Raw genomic sequence first — 23,247 nt, 5'->3', positions numbered from 1 at the left:
GTTTGAAGAAAGGGCTTCGATTTGGGCTTGTAAAGAAATGCTTTCATCAACCTTATGGGCGCCCGAGGCAATAGATTTATTGCCTCGGGGAGTGTGCCACTGAAAATTGGTTTGAGCAATTTCCTCAATTTGATTATATATTTCATTTGGGCGACGATTACCTAAAAGTCCCCCGGAGCTAGAGTCAAGTGTTTGTCTTGTGTGTGGCAACAACCCATTGTAGAAAGTGGATACTTGTTGCCACACCGCAAGACCGCGATGAGGACACTTTCTTAGTTGCTCCTTGAACCTTTCCCAAGTTTCATATAAGGATTCCCCATCCTCTTGTGAATATGTATTAATTTCAGTCATTAATTTAGCCGTTTTAGCAGGAGGGAAATATTTATATAGAAACTTTTGGGCTAGTTCATCCCAGGTGTTTACCGAACCAACTGGGAGGGCATTAAGCCATGCCTTAGCTCGGTCTTTTAGTGAAAATGGAAACATTCGAAGGCGGATGGTGTCGTTTGATGCTCCATTGATCCGAAAGGTATCACATATTTCTAAGAAATTAGTAATATGTAGATGAGGATCCTCGTCCGCAAGCCTATGGAAGGTTGCGGAGTTTTAAAGCATTTGTATCAAATGTGATCGAAGTTCGAAGTTGTTGGCTTCGACATTCGGTGCATTGATAGCGGTGCCGAGATTACCTACTGTGGGTCGTAGGTAATTCATGAGGGTACGTTGGTCCGCCATTGGAAGTGGGTCCCCCGAAACTTTCTCTTGGTTTTTAGCTTTAAGTCTCTTTCGTAGAAAGCGTTCGGGTTCGTCTAGGGGTTCTTTTATGTCTCTACTAGAACTGGAGCTCATACACTACGTGGAAAATGCAAATGTGGCGCCTGAGTTCCCAGTCCTGCAATAAAAACAAAGAAGAACGTTGGTCAGAAGCTTCACCACGGCCCCGTGCTCAGATGAACACGGCCCGTGGTCGGAGATACAGTGATTGTTTTCCGGATCCCTGTTACTTGGGAGTTCGACATAGCCCCGTGCTCAACTCTCTGTAACTCGGAAAATAAAAACTGCCAGTAACAATGCTGGGCACAGCCCGTGTCCGACCAGGCACGGCCCGTGCCGAGCTCTGCAGAAACTGAAAAATTAAGAAAATCCTAAAAAAAACAGAAAAAATAGAAAAAAACGATTACGCCGTTGATTCCTAACTTTCTTAAAATCCTTGTGTCCCCGGCAAGGCGCCAAAAACTTGATGCGTGTCATGTGTTATAGGTTTTTATATATATTTTAAGCCCTTTTACACTTTTTAGCCAAGTTTTAAATTTATAAAACACGATATTTACTAACACTAAACACACATATGGGCAAGTGCACCCATCGTGGATGTAGTATAGTGTTGGTAAGATACCGAGGTCGTCCAAGGACACAAGAGCTTTTAGTACCGGTTTATCCTCAACGTCTAATCAAATCAAAAGTTAGAAAAAGGTTTTTAAACTAGAAAAATAAAACTAACTAAAATGCTGAAAAATAAAATAAAAGTAAAAACAGATAGACAAGATAAATCACTTGGATCCGACTCGTGTGTAGTGTAACCTTTGATTATTTCTGCACTTTTGCACTTTTTAAGAGATTATCTTAGTTATTGTAGTAGGCCCCTCTTTTGAAGGTGACGTTACCCTCAACCCAGTAGTTTGAGCCAGCAAGGATACAATCCTAAAGGGTCGGATTATTGAAAGATAATTAATTAAGTTATTAATGCATAATGTGGTAGGCCCCTCTTTTGAAGGTGACGTTACCCTCGGCTAAGTAGTCTGAGTCAGCAGGGATACAGTCCTAAGTAGCCGGGTTAAAGTTTTAATAGTAGCTTACATATGAGGGTATCAAAGAGTTTGGACCCCCGCCATCCAATACCGGTGGGTATTGAAGGAGGTCCTACTAAATTTGACCCAGGTCCTTTGCAGGATCTATACACTGAACAATGGCAAGACTCTTACCAAACCATTCCCTTAACCCCCGACCAGGTAGCCAACATATCTCCATATAGACCGTGGAGATATGAATGGTGAAAATCTTTTATTTTATATAGAAAGTAAAATAATGCCAAGACACCACGGACAAACGATAAGGAAGAATCACCTTCAACATAAGAAACTAGTTATTAAAGTTATTAATACATAACCAAATAAAAAGTGCGAAAAGATTAAAAATAAAAAGTATTACACTAGACACTTGTCTTCACCAAGTGATGTAAGAGACTTAGGCAAACATGGCCTTTGATTGTCAAGAACTCTTACGATCAATCTTGGATCCCGAGACGACTCACACACTCTATGATGGATGATGGATGATTGTGGTGGATGATGGTGTTGTGATGGTGGTGGGTGGTGGGTGAAGTGTGAGAGAGGTGGTGTGCCAAGGGATGGTTTGCAAATGAGCCAAGCACCCCTATTTATAGCCTGAACAGCAGCACGGGCACGGCCCCATGTCCATCCTCCTTCTCTTTCTTCATTAATTGCAGTTTGTCTGTATTAGTTGACCACGCCACCGTGTCCGCTGAGCACGATCCCGTATGCAGAAGCGTATCTGTACTATCAAGATTTCCCTAGATTCTGCGAATCTTAGAGTTGACCACGGCCCCGTGTCCGCTGAGCACGACCCCGTGGTGGGCGATAGAAGCTTCTACAACTTTGTCTTTTCTGCTGACACTTGGGCACGCCCCCGTGCCCATTGAGCACGGGGCGTGTTCAGCCTTCTGTTCTCTTGTTTTTGCTTGGGAAGATGCTGTCGGGGGGTCGGGCATGCCACGGTTTATCCCTTTTCTTGTATTTATGTTAGATTTAGCTGCCTTTTTGCTTCTTTTGTTCATTTGAGCTCATTTAATCCTGAAAATACAAAAGGAAGACAAAAACACACTTTTTCCAACATTAGTACTAAAAAAGGTTTAGTTTTATGCCACAATTGATGTAATTTATATGTTGCATTTTGTGCACATCAACTTTCCAAGAACGAAGTGGGGATTATCGCTCGAAGAAGCTAGCTAGGATACCTCGTTCTAATGACGGTGGGGAGGCGGTAGCTGTTCACGGAGACCGACCGAGTCGAGTGTCAAGTGTTGAGTGTTGTGAGTCGTCAGTATTATGAGGATGCTCAAGTTGTTGCGAAAAGGCTATCCTGCGTTCTTTGTTAACGTAGTGGATATGAAGGCCAAAGGTAGGAATATCGAAGAGATTCCTATTGTTCGTGATTATCCAGAAGTTTTCCTAAAAAGACTTATCTGGATTGCCCCCTGCGAGATAGATCGAATTCCGAATCGACCTGGTACCCGGTGTTGTACCTATTTGCAAAATCTCCTAATAGATTAAGCACCGTTAAAAATGAAAGAAATGTCGAATCAGCTTCAAGAGCTACTAGACAAGGGTTTCATTCGATCAAGCTTTTTGCTTTAAGGTGCATCTGTTTTGTTGTGAGAAAGAAGTATGGATTCTTCAGGATGTGTGATGATTTCAGAGAACTGAACAAGTTGATTATCAAGAATCGATACCCTTTACCGAGGATTAACGATTTGTTCGATCCAGCTACTACACGAAGATCGACCTACGATCAGGATATCATCAGTTGAAGGTTGCTAACGAAGATATTCCAAGGACTGCTTTCCGAACACAATATGGCCATTACGAATTATTAGTCATGCCTTTTGACTAAATTAACGCGCCATTTATATTCATGGATCTCATGAACAGGGTACGGAAACCCTAATCGGATGAATTCGTGATAATATTCATCGACGACATACTTGCTTCCACACGAGCCAAGGAAACTCATGAGAAACATTGAGGTTGACTATGGAGTTGTTAAGGAATAAGAAAGGTATGCATATAGATCCGTCTAAGATTGGATCAATTAGATGATGAGAAGCGCCAAGGACCTCGTCGGGAGTACGACAATTCATAAGACTAGCTGGGTGCTACCTGAGATTTATTAAGAATTTCTCTAAATTAGTGCAGCCTTCGACACTAATAACCCCAAGGAAAAACGGGGACTCATTGGATAGGAAAGTAGGAGGAAGTTTTTCAAACATTGGAGGAAATGTTGAGAGCGTGTGCGATGGATTTTGAAGAAAGTTAGGATACTCACATGCCCTTGGCAGAGTTATCCTATAATAATAATAATTATCACGCTAGTATTTAGGTTGCTCCGTTTAAATCCTTGTATGGATGGAAGTGTCGATCGCCACTTTGTTGAGCTAATGTGGCAAAAGACGATTAACCAAACCGTAGTTTATCTGGGAAACCAGCGACAGGATTTGCCTAGATCGAGGGAAGGTTAAAAGTCGCTAATTGATCGATGGAAGGATTATATGGACAATTGAAGGAAATTATTGCGATTTCAGATCGAAGATTTGGTTCTATTGGAGGAGTTACCTTAAAAGGATGTTATTAAGTTAGCAGAGAAAGGGAAAAGCTGAGCTACATTGATTTGGTCCTTTCAAGAGTGTTAGTGCAGTTGTCTGTCGACTACATCTTCGTTCGAGTATTAAAGAGAGAGAAAGTCAAGTCGCTACGAGTTTCACTACAGATTGACTACGGCAATATCCAAGGGGGAGATTGTTGATGCACTTAATGTCTATCGCCTTCGTCAATCCGAGTTGTAGTGAAAAGCCGAAAGGAATCAAGCGCGTAATGTCTTATTTAGTTAGAAATGGCAAGGTGGCAAACTTGTAATTAATGAGAACTATCATTAAAGTTGCCTTGACCATATAAATAGGGGATTATGTCATGAGTTAGTGAGTTTTTAAGAGATTTGGAGTTAGACTTTGGAGGAGACTTGGAGTGGAGACTTTCTAGAGAGAGAAAGTAGAGAGAGAAAGTGATTGTAAACGAGATTCTTGTACCGTACACGTCAATTCTTGTAATAGATTCTCGTTAGTAGTACGTTATCGTGTGTTCGGTCACGTACGTTCACGGATTCCGCACGTGAAACGTTCGTTACGCAATCGAACGGTCACCAAACCGGTCCTACAAGTGGTATCAGAGCTAGGAGCTCGATTGCAAGATCAAACACGTCGTTCTCGTACAGATTTCAGCGTATTCAGAGCCAAATCAGATCCAAATTCGTCGATTTCTTCATCTTCTACTCATTTCTTACATTTTTCATCGGTTTTCATCAAATTGAACGGGTAAACACGGTCCGTTTCGTCTGATTTTTGGATATATTGTGCGAAATACATAGAATCAAAACCCTACCAAGTTTCATATCGAAACTCCAAGCCGTTTTGGAGAAATCGTAGTTTTTCAGTCCGAATTCACGTAAAAATTCAGGTGTGGATCGCTTTTATGAACAATTCAGGATCGCTTTTTGGTCTTATTTGAGGATCGCTCATGAGAAGTTGACTAGGATCGCTCAAAAGGTGTGAAATTGTTCTGGATCGCTGATAAGTCACTTCTGAACCGCTCAAAAGGTGTGAAATTGTTCTGGATCGCTGATAAGTCACTTCTGAACCGCTTATTAGGTCATACATGTGAACCGCTCCAAAATCATTAAATGTGGATCGCCTTTTAGTCAAGTTTTGGTCCGCTCAAAAGGTTTGAGGGTCATTCTTTTGTCACCTTCGTCACGTGAGGTTCTGAAAAAAATACAGGTTGTTTGTCGTTGACTACATGTTGTGCCGCCCCTCTAAAAAGGTTGATTGATTGTGTGATGAGTCATTGTTTGTGCCGCCAAGCAACCCAATCACAATATTTGATCAATTTGTCGGCCTGTTGTTGTTGATTAGTGGTCTCCACCGCCCCATTTATAAGTGAGGACCAATAGGAAATTACTGCCCAACCTCCCATTAAACAATCACTGAAGCCCAATACTTGTTACCCAATCATGTTTTGGAACATATATCACACCGCCCCACTATCTTGAAGGTCCAATCAACATAGCCTAAAAGCACAGCCCCACTTATTTAAATTTCATCCAATCAAAGTCCTTTGTTATCATTCTAACCGCCCACTATGATGCGTGATTGTGTGTTGTTTGCCTGAAGTCTCACAGTTTGGGTTGTTTGAAGAATTGGGGATTAACAAGTGTACATTCATTGGAACGGGTTCACGAATCTTCGACAAACGAGTCTTAGATTGGTTCATCCACACACTGTTACGAATTCAATTAGTTTTGATCTAATTGTTTACTTGTTTGTTTGCAGGAAATCCACGGTAGTTTGTCGAGCATCGGTTATACGCACGAACGAATTTCCACTCGATCCACATTCACCTAATTTTTGATATTCAATCGAATAATCATTTGTTTGTGTGAAAGTTTTGAAGTGATTGAAAATTCGTTTTTGTGAATCGTTTAATACCGAAAATGGATTTTGCAATTAATATTGCACTGAACAAGTTCAACAATTTTTCAGGTATAGATGGAGAATCGATTGAAGAATTGATCGAAAGGTATGTCGAGCTGTATTGGATAATGGTGAGTTTGAAGATAACCAAGACAAATGAGCAATGGGTTAACAAACTGGAAAATGCTTTACCGGGTGATGAATGGAGAACGTATCTGTCAGATTGGAAGAAGAGATACTTAGAAGTGACTTTGGGCATGTTTATTGAGAAGATTAAAGAGCGAGAACTTGAACTACAAAAGATTAGAAGTGAAGCAACTGATGAAGCAAAATGTAAATCTGATGAAAATGTTCGAGAGGTAGAGGAGCAGGTTAAGGAGATTTCAGCTATCAAGCTTGAGAAGAAAGCTGAGGATGTAAAGATGACCGAGAAGTGTTCAAGATGTGACAAATTTGAATCAGACAATGTCAAACTGTTAAGTGATTTGGACAGTTTGACATTGGAAAACAAAATTTTGAAAGAAAAAGATTCAAAAGTTGGAGAATCTGTGAAGAATGCATCAATATGTTTCAAATGTGACAACTTTAAGACCGATAATGACAAACTCATAAAAGGTGCAAAAATTTTGGCATTGGAGATCAAGAAGTTGACAGATGAGAAGCAAGCTGATGATAAACAGATTCTTATGATTCAGGAAATTTGTGAGAAACTGAAAGTTGAAAATGACAAACTGTTGGGTAATTTGAACAGTTTGACATCAGAAAACAAGGTTTTGAAAGAGAAAGAAAAAGACTTTGAAAGCAAACAGAAATCATCAGAAAATGAAGATTTCTGGATAAAATTGGAGAACAAAAATCTGAAAGCAAATGAATCAAAATTTCAAGAACAGATAAACATTTTGACAAAAGAAAAGTCTGTTCTTGAAAATTTCAAAAATGAGAATGAAAAATCAATCAAGTCTCATCTTGAAAAAATCTCTCGGCTTGAAAGTGAAGCTGAGAATTCAAGAGTCAAGATCGAAGAACTTGAAAAGAAGTTGATTGGTTTTGTGACTTCACCTGACAAGTTGAATATTCCTTGTCCAAAACCAATCAACTATGTTCCAATAAGTGACTGTGTCACAAACTTTGACTCTGTCAAAGTTGAAGATTGTGATGATGCATCCGATGATGAAAATGTTAAAAAAGAAAAACAAAAATTGTTTTTAAATTTGAAAGAAAAATTTCAGAAAACTGTTTTGCAATCGACCGAAAAAGGTGAATGTTCTAAGCAAAAGCCTTTGAAGAAGAAAGCAGAACAGAAACAAAAAGATAATAAAAGTTCATCGGATAGATCATCCAATCAAAAACAAAATTTACAAAAAATAAAAAATGAAAACTCAAAAAATGTTGGTAATAAGTGGTGCAGGTCAGACCACAGTGCTCAAAAGCCAAATCCAACAATCAAGAGGAGGAAGGAGTATCACCACGCTAGACAATGCTTTGATCTAAGCGTTTGGTATGACAATGGTGATTGGTATGATAACAGAGTGTGCTACAAATGTGGATATCAAGGACACATTGCTGTTAATTGCCAGAGACAGAGATTTGAGACAAGAAGATGCTATAATTGCCAAATCCAAGGACACATTGCCAGGGATTGCCCTAGGAAATCAAGTGAAAGATTGAGGGTTAATTCTCAGAAGTTGGCGAAGAAACCAGTCACTGTCAAGCCCAAGAAACTGAAAGTTTCAGAACAGAATGTCAAAGAACAGAAGGTCCAAGAACCTAAAGTTCAAGAAACGAAAGTGAAGCTTTCTCAAGGGCAGAAAGACAAACTGAGGAAGAAGAGGAAGAAAGCACGAGAGTATCTCGAGAAGATTTTGTCCTCGGGTTCACCCGACAGATCGAATAAGAGTGCTGATGAATCGATTCACTCGACAACAAAGTCAAGTAAACCGAATTCGTCAGATGCAAATCTGAGGACGAAAGAGGAAAAGAAGAAGGAAAAGGTCGGCGATGAATCTGACGTGCCGAAGTCAGACAAGCCACCTTCAGGCGATGATTCTGATTCGTCAAAATCAGAGGAGCCACAAGTTGAGCTCAAAAGTGAAAATTCAGTTCCGCCAATGGATGACACAAACTTTCCACCATTGCGAACTGAAAATTTTAAACAAAAAGATGGTAAAGTGAAAATTTCGAATAAATTCTATTCTGAAAAGAAAGAATTTGATGTCGAAAAGGCTTTTAATGGAAAAGTGAAAAATATTTTTGGAAAGATGGTTGAGGGAAAGGTTAAAGGGGTTAAAGAATTTTATGAAACAAAAAGGAATGTTCAAACCCCGAGTGAAAATAACTCAAATACACCCAAGGCTGGTCAGGCTTGGGTGCCTACATTAGTTGCTTAAAATCCTGACTTGCCAGAGTTCCCAGGTTGGTAAGCGTGGAACATGAATCGGCATATTTCTTGAGAAATTTCACTCTGGTGATTTTTCGTCTTTCAAAAGATAAATCAGGGACATTAAGTTGTACTTGATTCATCTTTCATACAAGTAATAATTTGTAAAACAAGGTGATGAAACCCCGAGTTTATGAAATGTCACACAAAACTAATTTTCCGGAAAAACCATTTTGATTAAAACAAACTTAAGTGTTTTGAAATCATAATGGGTAAATAGTTTTGTTGTGAGGGGGAGTTCTGATTGTTTACGCCAAGTAGATGGAGAATTGAAGTGATTCTCATCAACTTGTCAACTTTGTACAGTTTGTTTCAAATTTTCTCAGAAAATCAAAATTGAAACATATTTTGATTTTAGGGGGAGAAGAATTTTAAAAAAAAAATTAGAAAATTTGAAAATGTCAAAAACATCGAAAAAAGTCAAAACGAGTTTTGTTGTGAAAAAGAGGAAATGATAGTAAATCAGTGGACTATCACAACACGCTAAAGAAATGTAATGTAAAATGTGATAAACGGTCTCACTGATGATGTGACGATAGGTTTTTGTACATTTAGTAGATTTATTCGGGATATAAACCTAAAATTTCAAACTTGTGAAATTCGTGGGGAACACTACTTGGATATATAGGTAACCCCTGAAATCTCGTTTGAAAGGTCTCGTATTCTGATATACTAGGTGTTTATACTCTATGATGTCTGGGGTATTATTCCGGGACTTCTGCTGAACGGTAGTTCTGACCTAGTCCTTGGCTAATACTTTCCGCAAAATGCTTGAAACATAGCATAAAGCCCTCAGCTGATTAGACAATAAAATTGATAATCATCTGTTGTAGCTGAAAAGATCCTCTAAAGGGGACACACTGCTAAGTCGAAGCTGATATCTCTCTGCTGAACGGAAGTTCTGACCTGAGATCCCTCAGTTTTCGCATCTTTCCCCTAATTTATGTACAGACATCATTGTAGTGTTCATACCTGTAAGACTGTATATTGGGATTCTGGATACGGGAGTATATTCAAGAGGTGGGACACATGAATCAAACTAAGTTCATAAAACACTTAAATAGTATCCTGAATAGATTGAAAATTGTATGAAAATTTAAGAGGACAACTATATCGTCAATCTACGTGAATCGTTTAGAACTTAAAATGTCTAAAAGCTTAACGGTGTTGGTGATTTGTCTCAAAACTGATATGATCCTCTTGCACAAACTCACAAAAATATGTTTGTACATATTTCATTTATGCATTTAATTTCTGTCTTTGCATTTATGTTTCTTATTTTGAAAAATCCAAAAAGATTTTCGACAACTGATATTGAAAAGCTGATATTCAAAATCTCAAAGGCTAAACATGATGAACAGACGGTTTGGTTAATTGGTTTGAAATGTTTAAGATAATTCATTAATTTGAATTAGAAATTGGAATGTTTCAAATTTTATCAGTTTTAAATGTGAAAATTCTCAAACGTTTAGTTGATTCATTAAGTTGAATCACAACTTTATTGGTTTGTAATAGAGAGTTTGAGATGTGCAGGTTTTTGAAATTTGTTGATACGAAAAGCCAGACTACGATCCCGACAGCCGAGTCTAAGGGGGAGTCTGAAGACGAGCTCAACGCTAAAGGAGCTTGTATCTGGAAAGCCAGGTGTCGATCCCAAAAGCACGGAAGCTTGACGAAAGGGGGAGCCTGAAGATTCTGAAGATTCTGAAGAAAATACAGATCCTCTGGGATTCTGTTCGAGCAAGAGTATTTGAAGACTCTCACTAAAGATTCCGTCAACATCCAAGGGGGAGTTTGTTAGTGCAGTTGTCTGTCGACTACATCTTCGTTCGAGTCTTAAAGAGAGAGAAAGTCAAGTCGCTACGAGTTTCACTACAGATTGACTACGGCAATATCCAAGGGGGAGATTGTTGATGCACTTAATGTCTATCGCCTTCGTCAATCCGAGTTGTAGTGAAAAGCCGAAAGGAATCAAGCGCGTAATGTCTTATTTAGTTAGAAATGGCAAGGTGGCAAACTTGTAATTAATGAGAACTATCATTAAAGTTGCCTTGACCATATAAATAGGGGATTATGTCATGAGTTAGTGAGTTTTTAAGAGATTTGGAGTTAGACTTTGGAGGAGACTTGGAGTGGAGACTTTCTAGAGAGAGAAAGTAGAGAGAGAAAGTGATTGTAAACGAGATTCTTGTACCGTACACGTCAATTCTTGTAATAGATTCTCGTTAGTAGTACGTTATCGTGTGTTCGGTCACGTACGTTCACGGATTCCGCACGTGAAACGTTCGTTACGCAATCGAACGGTCACCAAACCGGTCCTACAAAGAGCCCATCTTGAGTTGGATCAGTCGTTTATAGGCTCAAGCTACCATAAGGATTGAGTGGTGTACATGATGTGTTGCATATGTCCAGTTTGAGAAAGTGTATAAGGGATAATACACTGATTTTGTTCTTTGTAGAGATTTATTTAGAAGATAAACGGAAGTTTATCGAAGTACCGTAGAAGCAGTACGTATAGCTAGAAGAGTTATGTTGATAACCGGAGAGGCGATTACTGAATTCTAATAGTATATGTGATTTATTGATTGTGCAATCCGTGGATATCTGAAATGAATGCAAGAAGGAAAGAAAACGAGTTCATGAGATTAGATACTTTCGAGAGCCCATCTCGATTTGGATCAATCGTGTGTAAACTCAGACTACCTCGGGTATAGGGCAATGTATATGTAAATATACGTATGTTAAACCCGAAATGGTGGAACTTTGACTTAATCTTCTTAATTAAGTGCTTGTAAATGTGGAACCTTGGAAAGGGTGGAGAGCGTTGGGACGCGAGATTAGGAATTGAGGATGTGAGTAATACAGGTCTATGAAGATTCTTCGTAAGAATCAAAGTTTCTCGCAGAAACTACACGACCATATTCAACAAGCTTGTTTTTATTGTTTCCACCTAGTGCGAAAACAAAACCTGTAGAGTAAAAATTTCGGAGACGAAATTTCCTAAAGAGGGGGAGACTGTGACACCTGGCTTTTCAGGCCGTACCGTACAATTGTAACACGTGTTGTGAATAGATAAAAGGCTGTATTTGAATGATTATGATGTTTATATATGATATTTAATGAGTTGGCAAATTTAAACTTTGGTAAAAATTATGTTGCCAACGGTAAGATAAACGCTTATCGCGTAACGGTTAAAATGCGAAACGAACGTCGGTGACCACCCGATCAGCATTAAAATCCTAAAAATAGTCTGTTATGATTAGAATAATAATTTTAATCATATTCGTGAGGAAAAATAAATTAAAACGCTAAGAAACTCTATTTTTCAAGTTTGAGCACGTACTACGCGTATTAGACAAAATACCGTCAACGTAGCCAGTCAAGGCAACCGGTAATTATTTCAGTAATAATTTTATGTGATTATTTTTATAGAATGATAAAAATAATTTAAAACGCACTAAAACGGGATTAAAACGCTAGATAAAATACCCGATATCCAGTAAAATACCAGTTTTTAGTCTATGTTATATATATATATATATACATATATGTAAGTAATATATATGAGAGAGAGGGACCAAGTGGCGGCCTCTTGGCAGCCCACCTCTTTTCTTTTCCCTTGCATGCTTGACATATGGCTCTTGGGAAGATGAATGATACATACAACACCTAAAAAGGCACCAAGATCTCACACAATCCCACAAAATTCTTACAAACTCAATTTCATTTCTCTCTCTAAACAAGGCTGGCCGAACACCCCTAGAATCAGCCATATTTCAAAAAAAGTTCAACTTGTTTTTGAAGATTAAAGTCTATTCCAAGAAGGTTTCAAGGTGTTTTGAAGATCCGAAAGTGTTTTCTTGGTGAAACAAGCTTCCAATCATCAAAAATCTTGTTAAAAACCACTAAAAACTTGAAAGGTATAAACTTATTTTCGAAATTACATTCTTGATTTTTAGTGATGATAAAGATGATGGAAAGTTTCTCTTGAACTTGGAATTAAACATGAACTTGAAAATGATAAAGGATGAGATTTTAAACAAAATGGAAATGGGTGTCTATGTATATGTATGTATAGCCGTAGGTATATGTGTGTGTGTATGAGATTGTGTTTTGATTTTTGATTGAATGATTCTTGAATAATATGATATTTGAATGATAGATTTCATGCAAGAATCAAAATTGTCATAAAAGAATGTTTTAAAGGTGTTTCATGATTTAAAAGGGATTTGATGAAAGAGTGAACTTTTAGAAGTTCATGTGGGTGAAAATATTTCGTATATATATGTATATGTGTATGTATGTATGTAAATTTTGGTCATATACTCATGAATGAAAGATACTTGTATTTATGTATGAATGATTATGTGATGATGAATGATATATGTTGTGTTATGTAAAAACATGATATTAATGTGTTCTTGAGTATGATTAGAACATAAAAGATGATGATGATGATGATGATGATGATGTTGTATGATTGCATTAGAGGCATTTACTTGAACATGCATGAAGATTTGTGGTCATGAAATGATGATTTGGATATGATTTGATAAAGACCAATTTTGATCAGATTATAAACACTAAAATATAATTATTTTGAAGTGTTTAGTGACATAAAACTTTGTCATAAAGTTTACTAGTCTTGCATGTTGTACTTGGTGCATTAGGAGTTGTAAAATACGTGAAATCGCATGATTTATGTGACTTACATAAAAACGGAACTAATCTGATTATGATCACTATTTTAATCAGTAAATAACATGTATTGTGTTAAAATATCAAGCCATTCCGAGTTGGGATGATAATAGTAATGTTTAACGCAAAACTATGCGTTAAAACGGTTAAAAATCGGCTTTTCGAACGATTTTTATAAAACTGATTTAGATCAGTGAGTAAACTGATGTTTTTAGTTTAAAAATAAGTATTTTAACTAATTTTAAGTTTACTTGGTGTTTGGTTAGTCATATGTGACTTCCGACGCCTGAAAACGTTACCGAATAGCTAAAATACGCATTTTTCAATGAACACTAGTATAGGTAAGTTTTGGGTGAATCTTATGTGTTAAGATGTGTTATGTGATTTAAACATGTGAATGTGAAAATATGATAAGTTTTAACATGATATTGGAAATTTGGATCATGTATGTATACTTGTGCATTTTGTGCGGTAGAAATGGTAAAAATCACGTTAAATGTGTAACTTGTTTGTCGAGCATGAAATTTGGTACATATAAAATATTTTATGTATGCTTGCCTTAAAAATGACAAAATAGATAAGTTAACAAGATTACGCGTGTTACGGTGTTAATTTATGTGTACGTTTATGTATATATATATATTACGACGCGCAAATCGTAGATATATTACGTATAAACGGGTATGTTAAGGGATTTACATGATAACGGTCACCAATAAAATCGTTCAAGTCGCAAAATCTTAAAGATATATATATATATGGACTCATATATATATATATATATTAACGTGCCAACATAATCAAAAACGTTAACTTTTCGAGAAAAATCTCAAAGTTATGTGAAAATTCTAAGAAATGGAGAAACTTAGGATTTTTGTGATATATATATTGATTTAAAAATCGTTCCTACATATAATAGGACGTGTAGAAATCAATCTGTGGGATTGCGCTATTTAAAAATACACACCCAAAGGTGTGTGTCACTAAACCCCTCTTTTTACTGCTTTGTATATATTTTGGGGTAGAACACGCCAATAAAAGGGTTTAATAATGTTTTTGGATTAAAACATACCTTTTAATATAAAATATATATTTTCGTTGAAAATATATGGAGTTTGATAAATCATACGTTTCGAGATAAAACGTTTTTGATGAATGAATGTTTGGAGGAAATTGGGATGGTATGGTGTTTCTGAGTAGAAACAGACCGTAAAGTTGGGACGAATGCTGGTCTGGTCTCAAGAGAGGGGATTCAGGGGATTCGTACAACTTCGTGTATTAAATTTGTCATATTAGTAGGATATTATATATATATTGTACGTGAGGCAGACATCATATTGGTCTCAAAGTGGACCCTGCGCCCATGCTGTCGTTTAATCTATTAAGTAAATGTACGCGAGCAATTGTTGGTAGATCTATCGGGTTGACAACCCCGTTGTGACCGGTCGCCCCGTGTTAAGTCAAACGACGAATTTAGATTCTGGTTATTGTCTAGCTTTGATTATCCCTGCATGGTAAATATATAGTTCGTATTGTCTAGCTAACATACGAGTCTGAAAATTGACGCTATGAATTTAATATACAAAACTTGGGTAAGAGCTTAATGTCGGGTTTCTGAACTACGACAGATGACCCATGGATTTTAATAAGGAAGTAAAACGGACTTTCTAAAAATTATATGGATGTTTTAAAATAAACACATAATCAGAAAGTTCTCCTTTGGAATGAATTGTTTGAATGTGAATATGTGAACTCACCTTCCTTTGTGTTGACACTTGATTTTAACGTGTTCTACAGGTACTTGAGTTCGGCTTCGGGAATTATGGTGTATCTTGTGGTTGTTGATGCATGTTTTGTTACTTAATAATGTTGGACTAACTTCTAAAACTTTCTAGGACGAATGTAATAAGATCCATGAGGATCAAAACAACTTAACTATGTCATGGTTGAGTCATGTTTTAAAACGAAATGTTTAAAACTTAAGTTTTAAATAAGATAATATGTCCAACAATTTAATGCATCGATCATCAAGATATAAACGGGCACCAACTTCCGTCTCCACTACGTAATATATTCCGCTGCGACGTTTTTGGGGTGTGACATAACATGCCTTTTTAAAATTCCATTTATATACAAGTTCACATTCCTCACGGGAGATCACTCAACACTCGGCCGAAGATGTATTTTTGTGAAACACTCGAGACCGGCATGGAACTTACTTCTACCGTATGCTTACCAAGCAATCAATCCTCTTCCTTTTTAACTATACACCTTTGTAAATATCAAGAGGACTTGGGGAAGGGTTAGGCTTGGGCTAAAGGTAGGTGGTTTTGGGTTAGTTGTTAGTAAAAAGGGCTAAAGCGTCGGTTGTCGTAAAACTTTTTGTTTTTGTGACTTTTATTCAAACTAAGCATTTTCAAATAAAGTTTCTTTGAGGACTTTGTTTGTTTATTGCTAGACTTCATTTTTTTTTATAAATAAATGTCACAAGAAAACCGAGCTTTTTACTAAAATAAAGGGTTGAAAAGAAAAAAGGTTTTGGTGGGTAAAGGGTGTTTGTTTTGTGGGTTTAGAAATGAAAAGGTTTAGGCTCAAAGGGGTTAACTAGGGAGATTTTTGGGTAGGTGATAAAGAAAATGAAAAATAATGGTGTTGAAAAGAAAATGGGTTAGTCCTAATGCCTCCATCATTTACTTACTTGGGTTCAAGTTGGTAAGGACCGGGAATGTATCGTCGTGCCAAGTTCTAGAGTCGTAAAAACCAAGCGGCTATTCACACAAGAAATGAAAAGTGAGCATTTAGTTTAAATATGTATATTTGTATGCTCAATAAAGGCTCAAAACTCACTTATCGTGGGAATGGGTTTATAATGTGACCAAGTATATATAATCAAATTTTAACCACATTTGTCATGCCATTTCATAATTTTCTTATGTTGGTTCTTTTTATCACGACGCTATCGATTATAAATTTGTAAAAATATAACCTTTTTAGAACTTGTTATTCCCAAATTAAACTGAGACAAGTAAAAAAAATGAAAAGTTTTTGAAAAAATTTGGGGTGATTAGCGGTTCCAATAGAGTTTTGTGTAAGGCTTGTTATTAGGACTTGCAAAATTCAAGGTTTTAGCATCCCCCCCCCCCCCCCCCACACTTAAATTACACATTGTCCTCAATGTGTCCCAAAAATAAGTTTTAGGTTGATTGAATGTGTAAAAAGGTGTTGAAAAACAAAATTTATGTTACTGGGTGTCTGGACACGGGCCCGTGTTGGTCCGGGCACGACCCCATGCTCAAATCGCCAGTATCATATTAAACAGAAGGTTGGGCACGGGGGCGTGTTCAGTGAGCACGGCCCCGTGTCCAGTTACCTGAACAGGGCATTTTCTGCAGATCCTCGGGCACGGGGGCGTGTTGGGCTGAGCACGGCCCCTGCTGAACTTGCTGTAATGAAGGAAAATTGTCGGGAGGCTCTGTTTTTGTGCATGGGGTGTGGGTTATTCTTTCCCTTTGGTAACCTCCACCATTTCAAGTGTATTCAACCATTACAACATCATCCAAACACCATTTAATACTTAGAAACCATCATTCATTAAAAATAACAATTATATATATATATATATATATATATATATATATATATATATATATTAAACCCATTAAGTCTAACTGTTTTTGAAATCGATCCTGGCCGTTTAAACTTGCTGAGATTAAATCCTGTCCGTTTAAACTAGCATAAATAACCGCTACCAGCGGCGGTTCAGAGTAGTTTTTATCAATTTTTAGTGGGTGGTTAGTTCCACCTTTTCCTGCCCATGATCTCAATAACTGCTTATCGATTTTAGTGGGTAGTTAGTCCCTCATTTTCCTGCCCATAATCTATACAACTGCTCCTACAAATAAGGGTAATGTTGTCGATACACTGGTTTTTATTCAGTTTTTAATTACCCTAAATAAATGGCCCATGTTCTCCACCTTCCTAATTTTTAGCAAATCGGCAGTTATATCTATGTTTATATATATTCAATCCGGACCATAAAAAACTACAGCTAATTAAACCCATAAATTGCGGCTGTTTCTCAAGTCCACCTTTCTTATTTCCTTTTTTTTTTCCTTTCAGATTGCATCCATGGGGTCCTTCCATCTTTGCTCTCTTCTTCCTCCTTCCATCGTTTGCCCGATAATGTGTAAACCTACATATGAATCGGCTGAGGTAAGTACAATTTTTATAGTCAATTGTAGATTACATTTTTTTTTTATTCCTGTGATAGTATTGTTAATATTTGTCCTGTTCTCAGATAATATTTTTGTAAAAAACAGGAAACTGCCCATTAGTAATATAACGAGGAGACTTACCGAATCATTTCGCATTTTTCTTTTCTGAAAACAGCAAGCATGAACCAGTCACCACCAAAGCCTTCAGTTATGAATTATGAATGATGAACAACATGCTGAAAACTGTGGCATGCAAATGAAGCAGGTTAACATAGTTATTTCAATTGGCCTTTGTTTTTTGGTAAATACTAAATTTATGTAAACTGTAGAAGCTTCAAAACAGTGCTGAAATAATCAAAAGCGACCAATTCAGATCAGACAAGGTACTTTGTAATCCATTTTAATCTGCAATTAATACTTACCTTACTTTCTAATTCATATTTCTTTGTGTAGTCACCAGTTGTAGTCGAAAAGGTACTAAATGATATAACGTCTAACCTGCAAGTCAAGGTTAAATCTATTATTTTACATTAGTTATTTGTAGTTTAATGTTAACATATGTTATTTTTTGCGAAATGGTATACATAATACTCAACTCGACCACAGTCGTTAAAGCTCGTGACTTGTGGGCGGTAAGACTATCAAAAAATATTTTATTAATTTGAATTAAATTTTTTGTCATTCTAGCATGCACTTACAGTTAGAGGTGTACAAATAGGTTTTTTTTTACCAACCGAAACGGTTTTTCAAGTGGTTCAAACCAGTTCAGGTTTAAAACTGGTTTCTGAGGATCAAACCCGAAACCTATTAAACCGGTTCGGTCCGGGTTATAAACCGGTCTGAGACAAAAAACCGGTTTAGATCGTTTTTTAACTGGTTCGGATTATAATACAAACTGGTATCCAAACCCTCGGGCCGAATCAGGTTGAAACACGTTTTTTTTTCAAACGGGGTCGCTCTAACTTTTGCCTTATTTTAAGTAACCAACTTTTTTAGGAAAGAAAAAATCATCAGTTGCAACAATCTGATACAATGTAACAAACTTTCTAAAGCTTGGATTTAAGGTAATATGATCTGGTCACTAACGATTTTGATGGAGGGGTAATTTGTTCATAACAAAAAGTGATTTTACGCAATAAATGTGAAAAAAAGGTATCATTTATTGCGTAAAATCACTTTTTGTTATGGACAAATTGCCTTTCCATCAAAATTATCAGTTACCGAATCATATTACCTTAAATCCAAGCTTCAGAAAGTTTGTTACCTTGTATCATATTGTTGAAACTAATGATTTTTTCTTTCCTAAAAAAGTTGGTTACTTCAAATAAGGTAAAAGTTAGACCAAAACTGCCACGAGGGAAATTTAATCAGACTCATAAAATATAATGGAAGTAAAAGCATTCATGTTATAACATAAAACCAAAAGAATAGATGATAATTATCCTTACAACTTCTGGGTTAACCACAAGTCTAGAACGAAAAAGAAATGTTTAAATATATAAGCAAAAGCATTCATGTTATAACATAAAACCAAAAGAATAGATGATAATTACCTTCTTATTAGAACTCTTTAAGAAACTCATCATGTTCGAAAAGGTCGTTTTTCTTCTTCAATAAGTGATTTTGGTTCCTCCATTAAGAAATATAACAAACGTCAAAATAAACACATATGCAAAATAATTAAAATATAGCCACAATTAAAATACGCACTCTAATAAAAAAGTCCATTGAAGTTGTACTAGCCCACTCCCTTTAAAAGCTCAACTTCAGTCCATCACATATTTTTCACACCACTAGCCCAATCCCTTATCAATAGCACATTAATAAAATGAAACTTAAAATATATACACAAGTGTACATGTGTATAAAATACAATCTTTTAATTCAAATTTTAAAATACTATGCACATATCATGAACCATAAGACATGTAGTTCCAAATCTACCACAGATGCAAATATCATGAACCACCATTAACATGTAGTCTAGCAAGAACAATTAAGCTAGAATCATAAAAAAATTAACAAAACTTAACTCATGATTGTTCTTATAACAAAAACAAGATAGACCCCAACATAAACCAAATGTACTATAAAAATATAGTTCATAAGACATACTGATCCCTAAATCACTTTTGAGCATATTTAATGGCAATTAAAAAGGTTAACTTTATACGGATATTGCCTACTTCAATCATCTTAATTCTTAAACCTATAACTTGATCAATACATTTCCAGTACTCCTCCTCAAACACACTAACAAAATAATTAGCTACAAAACTAAAAAACGAACAATTTAAAGCAAACCTTTGATCTCAAATTCACCTAAGTACTAACAAATTAAACACATGCAAGATTAATTAACAGATGTACAACCCTAATTACCTCAAATCTCACCAAATGGAAACCCTAATAAGCCCAAACGACGCAAAAACCCAAACTTAAACGACCAAATTAAGGAGATCTATGAAAATCCTCAAGCTAGATCAGAAAAAACAAAATAAATTATACAAAAACAAGATCAGATATATACGTACCTTTAGCTGTAACTACAAATCGCGTGTAAAATTCATCGTTTAGTGTTTATACGAAGCTCGTCAAATTTTGGTAATACGCGTTACAAAAAAATGAGTATCGTGGATATTTATTTAGCCAGTAGCTTCCATTGGCACTTAGGTTACAACTGTTGAGTTCATGGGCTCCATTGGACGCCAAGCTATCAATTTTGTTTCTGTCTGCACAAATGAGTATTAAGTAAGCAGATTTTAGATTTTAATAGAAAGCAAAGTAGATAACTTAGAATATCCAAAAATGTTTTGAAACTTAAGAGTAACATTATATTAATATATTAATGAAACAAAGATATTAACAATAGATCTAGCCTGAGAACCTTCAAAACCACCACAATCGGTATTGCTGAAGTCGTGGAACCGGGTTATCTGCAGCCTTGCCGGAATATCGCGGGGCTCCACCCGCCGCAGCCACCCTAAATGAACCACCACCCACCTTCTCGCCGCCATTAAAGTTCACCACAACAACCAGTACCGTTGGTTGGTTGAAGGGATCACCGGAGATGGTTCATCCCCGTTATTGGCCAGGGGAGCCGCCGGCAAGGTGGTCGGCCCTTCATCTCTTTCACGTCCTCTTCAACCAGCCATTTCTCTCTCCTTCGGCTCTCTCTGTCTCTCGATCTCGATATATGCAGGTTATGTGTGTTTCTTTTAGGTGGAGGCTAGGGTTTACAATGTGATAGAATAAAGAGGTGAAGAAGATAAATGTTTAAATACCTAGGGTTTGGGTTAGATGGGTAACCATTATATCAACAGATGCGGTTTTAGAACCGCATCTTTTGGCTCTTTATTTTTATAAAAACACTCATAAGATGCGGTTACATAATAACTCATTTTAAGGTCACTAAATAGGGCTTATGTATTGTCTACCGTTTACCTTTGCATTAAAATGACACAATTTCATGTTTTGTCACTCTATCACTTTTATTTTATATTGTTGTTTGGTTGTACACTGTTCACGTTCGTTTTCCTTTTATAAATTAAAAATGGTGCTTTTGTTTATAATGTTGTTTAGACTTGTGTCCACTTAATGTGGGTGTTTGGGATTGCTTATTTTGAGCTCCTTGTGTTTTGAGAATAAGTTTTAGTGGTTTGAAAAGAAAAAAATGAAAAGTTAGATAGTTGTAACTTTTTCAAATAGGAGATGGAAAAGAGGAAAAGGAGAAGCAAACCGAAAAACCATCAATATACATTATCTTTGTTTGTTATCTTAGCGTAACCCGTCCAACAGACGGGTATTAAACTAGTTACAAAGGATCCTAGAAAATGAAAATAAAGTTAAAAATGAAAAGCTAAACAGTTCCTAGGATAGATAGGTCAAGTAATGTAGGAAATCATTTTAAGGAGTTCTATCCTTTTTATAGGAATGTCAAAAACCCGGAAATAGCTTTCCGGTACTTTAGGATGTTGTAGAACTCGGAACTGAGGGATGTCCTTTAAATGTAATTGAACCATTCCTCTATCTCCCTAGGGAGAAAGAAGGCGGGCTCATTTTCCACGATGTTTTGTGGAGGAGGTGCGGCGGCCACCGGCACCCCGTGTAATATGTCTAGAGGGGGTTCCGGGGGCATGGCATACAACTCGGCCGGAATAATGACTTCCAGAACAACATTCCACTCCCTTCGTGCAATAATTGGCACCATAGGAGGAGAAGCAAGAATATTCAACCTTTGGTGCGAAAGGTTGACTTCTCGAAGGCACCCCTCTAATCCCACCATCAAGTGATTAATACGGTCAATCAGGGCTTCCTCTACTCCTGTCATTTCATCGATGGCTTCTTGCAAGGCATACACATAGTTGACCAAGGAGTCTTCCACCGATGATCTTCTTCCTCGTCAATCCTTCCTTGAGTGAGCTGAGGATGTTCCGCTATTCCTGCTCGACATTCTAAGTAAACAGGTTGAAAAGTTCAAATTAATGAAACAGTAACTCCGGCCACGGCCCCGTGCTCGCTGAGCACTGCCCCGTAGCCACCAATCTGCAGGTTTTTAAAACAAGGAATCTTGAAGTTTTAAATTATTTTTCTGGCTTTTTAAACATTTCTGAGCAGAAATAACTTAAAACAGTGTTGTAAAACTTATTTTTGATAAGATTCCTTGATTAAACACCTAACAAATATCACAATAAAGCTTGAAAACTTGGAGATTTCAAGCTTTAATGGAGGTTTTGAGGAGTTATTGAAGAAGAAGGCAATAGACAAACGTAGTAAAGACAAGATGGTTGTTGAGAACCTTCTTTAGAATATACCTTGTAGGGTATATGTGAAGATCCCACCAGATCTTTGTCTTTGGAATGGGTCCAAGAGTGCAGGAATCTTGCTGCATTTATAGAAAACGACAGTACGCGGACCACGGCCCCGTGTCGGCTGTACACGACCCCGTGGTTAGACAAGAGTCTGACACATTTTGTCTGTATTTTGACTTAAAGTCAGACACAAATCTTCAGGTGGGCACGGGGTGTGTTGACCTAGACACGGCCCCGTGGCTAGAGTTCTTTATGAAGTTTTGTCTTTTTTTAAGGCATCTATCCAGATCGGGTGGTTCCTTACTGGACGGAACAACACCGAAGTGCCTGAGGTACCTTAATTGCCCTAGTTTTAGACAAGAACGCAAGAGGTTATTGGAAAGGGTGAATCCTAAGCTAAAGACCGGTGGGCGAGACCAACCTTTATTTCCCTTATCCGGGCTGTTGTTAAAGAAGGTATATGTCGAATCGCTCAGGTCTATGTATGCATCGGCGAAGACCGATGAAGAGTCCTTCACGGCACAATCGATACAAGGACGACTATCGCTCATGTCCTCACAAGAGTTAGAGGTGCCTTCGGGAGCAACGATGTTGTTATATTCTGAATGTGATCTCAATAATTCTCCTTGATCGTCGTCTTGGGATGGATGACTTATTTCCATCCAAGTTCTCTTATCAATTGAAGAATCACTTCTCCATTTGAAATAATTCTTCGGGAATCATATCATCTAGAAGAGTTGGTTGAGAGCATCCGAGAGAGAGATAGGG

At 37.0% G+C, this 23,247-nt stretch overlaps 1 long non-coding RNA gene and 1 other non-coding gene across 3 annotated transcripts; one reads left to right on the top strand and one right to left on the bottom strand.

Annotated features, from left to right (window-relative positions):
• Nucleotides 1–250: 250 nt before the first annotated feature.
• Nucleotides 251–357, top strand: LOC118486006. Its single transcript, XR_004877863.1, has one exon. It is a non-coding gene; the product is annotated as a small nucleolar RNA R71 (small nucleolar RNA).
• A 16,976-nt stretch (nt 358–17,333) lies between these two features.
• Nucleotides 17,334–20,949, bottom strand: LOC110897985. 2 transcript variants are annotated; one of them, XR_002569166.2, is made up of 7 exons: nt 20,556–20,949; nt 20,203–20,400; nt 19,379–19,473; nt 19,222–19,298; nt 18,091–18,166; nt 17,810–17,911; nt 17,334–17,646 (listed from the first exon to the last, which is right to left on the bottom strand). It is a non-coding gene; the product is annotated as an uncharacterized LOC110897985 (long non-coding RNA). The 2 variants fall into 2 exon arrangements; XR_002569167.2 differs by lacking the exon at nt 19,379–19,473 and having other exon boundaries at nt 20,556–20,932.
• Between the last annotated feature and the right edge of the window lie 2,298 nt (nt 20,950–23,247).

The sequence above is a fragment of the Helianthus annuus genome, chromosome 13 (genome assembly GCF_002127325.2).
Source record: "Helianthus annuus cultivar XRQ/B chromosome 13, HanXRQr2.0-SUNRISE, whole genome shotgun sequence".
NCBI lineage: Eukaryota > Viridiplantae > Streptophyta > Magnoliopsida > Asterales > Asteraceae > Helianthus > Helianthus annuus.
The sequence above is the reverse complement of the archived record's forward strand: the minus strand, read 5'-3'. Positions and strand labels throughout refer to the sequence as shown.